We start from the raw sequence: 5,957 nt of genomic DNA on the forward strand, positions 1-5,957 counted from the left end.
CATGGAGGTGGGGCTTTTGCCTTGCATGCAGAAGGACAGCTATTTCTGAGTGTAGAGCCAGGAGTAACTTTTGAACGTGCTGCTGGGTGTGACCCCCACACACAAAAACAAAGAAACAAAAAAATTCATAAAAACCAAAACCAAACCAAACCAAAACCTAAACCAAAACCAAATTAAGTTCTATAGAAATTCAAAGCACTATTACTGATATTACTGATCCCCTGTCTTTTGTGGGCATATTTTCAGTTGACATCTCCCCAAATTAGTAGAATGTGGAGTGAGGGTGCCTGCATTCACTATAAAAGGCCCTGATGATTGATAGTCCAAATACTGCACACTTGTGGTATTAGTGAGGTAGATGTCTTCAAAGAGAAGAGAGACAGAAATAATAGAAGCAGGGCCATGGACATTTTTTGACATTCATTTTTTGGCAATATTAACAAGATTATCTCAACCACATCTTACAGAATTTACTTACTCTGGTGAGTCTACTTATTCAAACTTTTGTTCCTATTTCTAACATTTTTTGCTGTAAGCTATGGCCCCATATTTTATTTCTCTGTTCTGTGCTATTAATATTTTTGTAATGTATCATATTTTATATCCTATTAATCATTCCATCTTATCTTTTATTATTTTATCTTTAGCCTATAAATCTCTTGTTTTATTTTTGGAATAGAATTTTGGAGCTTTTGACATAGCATTGGTTTATTATTACCTGTCCAGAAATTGTTGCGTCCACTTGGGACAAAGTAAGACATGAAATGAGTGATTATTTTGTAAATAATGATGATTCACAGAAGGAAAAAATTATGTTCCAATATTGGAGCCTGTTAAGAGATATCATTGTAACTAAAAATGCCGAAACCGCCAAAGACATCATCCATGCCGTTGAATCTCATGTACAACAAGTCTCCCGTGAGTGTTCCAGGACTCCCTCTCGTTCTAATTCTGTCTCTCATCTCCCTTCTCCCTCTGAGAATACTTCCCCTTGTCCTCCCTCCACCACTGATTCTTCTACCTTTGTCTCCAAAGTAACTAATGCTCTTAAAGATCTCTCTAATGCTTCTCATTTATATCCCTCCCTTACTTCTGTCCATACTTCTGCTCTATGCACCCAGACCCCTACAGAAGAGGCCGCTGCACCCTCTGTGCAAAATCCTAAACAGCCCTTCACTTCCCTAGCTTCAGCTCCGTCCCTGTTTCACCACCCTCCCCTCCTTAGCCAGCAATTGCAACAATACAAAGCCTTTAATTGGAAAAGCCTCAAAGAGCCATTTCAAGCCGTAACCTCCTATGGCCCCCAAGCCCCTTACACGCTCTCCTGCTTAGAATCTAAAAGCTGAACTCTTTGTCTCTTGGGAAGTTAACTTTTTTTTCCGCTGCAAAGCCCTTGCAGATAGGCAGGAATCCTGATCTCTAAGCTCATATAGCTGGCCTCGCCTCTTTTCATACCTTAAAGGTACAGCACACACTTTCCAGGTCCCAGCTTGCCAACATGGCTCTTGCTGCCCTCTATGCCTGGAAGTCGCTCCCCAGAGCCAGCATTCCAGCAGCTCCCCCACACCGGCAACAAACTGTTGCTGCTTTCTCCCCCCCCCCCCCCCATTTTTCTGACTTGAGTTCCCAACTCACCACAATTACATCCATGGTCTCTCACCTCTCTAACAAACTTGATAATGCTCTTGGCTCAAAAACCAGCGCTACCTTTCCTGTCTTTCTCCCTAATGGAGAAAGTCTTCCCCCGCCTGCTCAGCAGCCTCCACCACGGAGAACGCTCAGTCCCTAACCATGGCAGATTCCCTCCTCTCACCGCTCCCCCTCTTAAAGCTATAGATATGAAACTACTTGGCCAAATTAAAAATCTTAAACAAATCTTAAGCCTTCAAAAACAGGCTGCTTCTCTTAATTCACAGATTTCTGCCCTTCAGGCGTTTCCCCCCCCCTCCTAAATCTATAGTTGTCTGTCCTCTGCCCACTGAATTCCACGGCCAAGCCCCCCCTCTTGAGAATTCAAAGGAACAAACTAATAAAAGTGAGGCTAAGTGCCATAAAACAGAAACTGCTGCAGTGCCTACAAAAAATTCTAAGGGCACAGTAAGCAGGATAATTACAAAGTATCATCTGCTAAGCCATAAAACCTTGCGATATCTACACTTTGCTGTTAAAACTTCTGAGCCTAATGTACCCTTTACTTTGCTCAAACCAATCCTCAGCCTCCTTCAGCCTCTTTCCTGCCAGCCTTGGAGAACAGCCAGCTCAAGCCCTGACACTCCCACTTTAAGCCTTCCAATTCACCTTGAAATACCCAATCTTTGTTATTCAAAAAAAAAAAAAATCTGAAAAGTAGCATCTCTTGCATATTCTCAAATCAATTAATAAAACCATGATTCTCATGGTGCTTTTGCAACCCAGACTCCCCTCTTCGGTTGCCACTCCCTCTAATTCCAATAAATTAGTAATTAATCTTAAAAGATTGCTTTTTTTTTTCTCTATATCATTACACCCTGCTGACTGTAAATAATTTGCCTCTAACCTTCCTGCTGTTAACTGTGCTAGCCCCTCCCCAAGTTATCAGTGAAAAACTCTGCTTCACCTTGTCAGCCCTACACTTCGTCAAATATGTGTTATTAGGTTTAGTGCATTAAGTAGTGTAAAGTAATTATTAAAACATTAAAAAGCAACAGAAAGATAAAGGCAATAAATTTTTTTTTCATGCCTCTCAGAAAATTTTAAAGCAAGGTCATAATTCTGTCACTTTACAGATAACAAAATATTGGTAAAAGAAAAACTTCTTTGTGTTTTAAAATCCAAACGAACACAAAAGTGTTAAAATTAAGTCTTATATTTCTATTAAAAGTTTTATTTTAATTTTTAAAGTATTTACAAAATTATGTGAAAAATAATGTGGTTAGCCTTTTTAAACAATATAGTTAATTTAATGCACAGTAAACACCTAAGTATGCTTTATAGTACCCTTAGTTTTAACTTTGTGCTACAGCAATGGTTGTTCTTTATTTCTGCATTAAAAAAAAAAAAAAAAAAAAAAAACTATTATTTTAAGTGCATTCAAAATATCAGCACATTATACAAATCTGTATATTTGTGTCGCAGTAAAAAAATAATATTGATGAAAAATATATTATATATAATTTTATAAGTAATATATAAAAGTAACTAAACTTTATAAGCAAATTAACTAGTATTAAATATAATTTTAGTCTTAAGTTCTAGGTGTGTAAATGCATCAGATGTCTTTAACTATATTTTATAATAATCTAAGCATTTAGTTAATTTAGTATATAATATTTTTTACAAATTATTCACTTAAAGTCTTCATAGTAAAAACAGTTGTTTGTTTTTTAAAATCAGTTTTTTATACCTTTAATAATCATAGTTCATGCTATTGTGTTTAATCATAAAAATTTTAACACTTTATTGCAGCTGTCTTACTATTCTACTGCAAAACCAATTTAAAGAAAACCTATTCATTTACAGCAAATGATTTCATACTTCAGAGTGAAGACTCCTTCTACAGTGCTCATTAACCATTTTACTTAATGTTTTAAACTTCAAATTAAAATTGTTTTAAAAATGTTTTGTGTTAAATCTAAACCTTAAAATTTATTTTCAGCAAAGTTCCACTCCATCTACATTAAGTACTTCTCAAAACTAAAAAAGTTTTTCTACAAAATTTTTTTTCTTCTCACAAACATGCTAGCTAAATATTTAAAAGCGCTTGTCAATTTTTTTATAAATAAGTCTTAAATCAATCCTTTTGTCTGTTTATGTGTCTGTTGTGATGAATGAAAGTGGCCACAAGTGTAAAATGTTGTGTTTAGTGTTGTTTTGTTTTGTCTGTTTATTTGTTATCTCTACATTTTATAATAATACAATTTTTAAAGCCTTATCCATTTTTTAAATTTCAATTAATTTTTTCAACCTGGTTCAGTCTGGTCAGTTCACAGACTGGCATCTTACAACTAAAAATCATGTGTTAAAAATTATGTATTAAGCTAGCTTTGTCCTTCTAAGAACATGGCGGAGGGTGTGGAGAATGGCAAACCCCAGATTTCTCAATAGCCATCGGGGATAACTTTTCCCTGGAGAATTTCTGGACTTTGCAGTCACCTGGCTTTCCTGCTATGTGTAAGTTCAAGCCTATAGAATATGTATTTATGGCTAAAAAATAGCATCCAGCTTTAACATAATAACTAGAAGTTTAAGAAAAATCCTTTATATTCAGTTTAAAAAAATTTTTTTTTAATTAGCAATTGTTAATTATAAATTTTCTTTTATGCCAAAGTCTAACAGAGGTCAAATAGCATTCCCGTGGTATTCAAAAATAACTAGTGTAATGTAAATTGCTAATGTTTTCTGCAAATTCTTAATTTTTATATGAAGTAACCATTTTGCCTTCTGCCAAGCTGTTTTCTTATAAACCTCCTGCTAGACGCCATTCCTGCAAACCTGTTTCTAACTGACTCCACCTTTGACAATGCTGAATTAGACACTCTGCCTAGCTGCCTTGGATGCCCACCGATGCCACCAACAACCTCCATCCTCTCTACCTCCATCCCTTGGCCGGTCTTGCAAGTCGACCTTTGTGCCCTAGCCATGGGTGCAAGCCTATACTGGGGCACCTCCAATTTCCGCCTGCCTCAACCTCGTGCTGTTGACCCCGATGACTATTACTCCCCTGCTAGCGGTGGCTGCAACTCTGTTATTCGCAGTGATGTACTACGCCACCCCTTCACCACCTTCTACGTCTGCCCTGGTCACCACCGGCCCCGTTCCAGCGACTATAAGTGTGGCGCTCATAACCAACACTTTTGCGCCTCCTGGGGCTGTGAAACCACCGGAACTGCTTATTGGAAACCCTCTTCCTCCTGGGACTTCATCACCGTTTCACGCCCCCCAACTCCTCCTTTTCTGAACTGTGATGCATCCTCTGCTACCCGTGGTTGGTGTAACCCCCTCATCATCGAATTTACTGCTGCTGGACGTCAGCATCACTGGACTCAACCCGTACAATGGGGACTCAGACTTTACGTTAGGTGTACCGACCCTGGACTTCTTTTTTCCCTCCGTTTACTTAAACAGTTGCCGAATTCTCACCCCCTCGCCGTTGGTCCTAACACTTTTTTTCATCCTCATTCAGGTCCATCACACATGCCTTCTCCTCCTCCTCCTCTTCCATCTGCATCTTCTTCTCTCAGACAACTCACTATGCCTTCAGGTCCTTCTCCGTCCTCTCAGGTTATTCTCAATCTCATAAATGCTTCTGCTCTTGCCCTTACAGATCCTGCCTATGAAAGATGTTGGCTTTGTTTTTCTCCTCAACCTCCTTTCTATGAAGGTGTTGCAGTGTTTGGCAACCTTTCCTCTACCTCCAACCCCTCTGACCTCCGTTGGAACACACAACCTCAACATGGCATTACAGTCGGTCAAGTCGTAGGCTCTGGCCTCTGCATTAAGCCTAACGACTCCCTGCTTCCTAGCCAATTACTTGACGTGTGCAACGAAACTATTGACATCTACAATTCTTCCTCCTCACAACCCTATCTGTTAGCCCCCAATGGTACTTATTTTGCCTGTGCTTCTGGCCTTACTCCTTTCATCATTTGTTCCTCTTTTCTCCTTTCACATGATTACTGTATTCTCGTTATTCTCATTCCAAAAATCACCATTTCCCTCTCCTGCCGCCTCACCCTATTCCTATTCTTCTCAATCCCTTTCTCGACAATGCCGTGAGCCCTTCACCTCCATTACACTTGCAGTGCTCCTTGCTGTTGGCGCTACTGGCGCTGGCACTGGTATCTACTCTCTTGTATCCTCTCAATCCAATTTCCGCACTCTTACTCAAGCAGTGAAACAAGACATTAATGAAATCAAAACTAGTCTGCAATTTCTCACAGATACTATTAGTTCCCTTGCTGATGTTGTTCTCCAAAATC

General features: G+C 38.9%; 1 pseudogene; it reads left to right on the forward strand.

Moving 5' to 3' along the window:
- Positions 1-2,941: 2,941 nt before the first annotated feature.
- Positions 2,942-3,088, forward strand: LOC126005043 (uncharacterized; annotated as a pseudogene).
- Positions 3,089-5,957: the final 2,869 nt, after the last annotated feature.

Source organism: Suncus etruscus, chromosome 3 (genome assembly GCF_024139225.1).
Source record: "Suncus etruscus isolate mSunEtr1 chromosome 3, mSunEtr1.pri.cur, whole genome shotgun sequence".
Lineage (NCBI taxonomy): Eukaryota > Metazoa > Chordata > Mammalia > Eulipotyphla > Soricidae > Suncus > Suncus etruscus.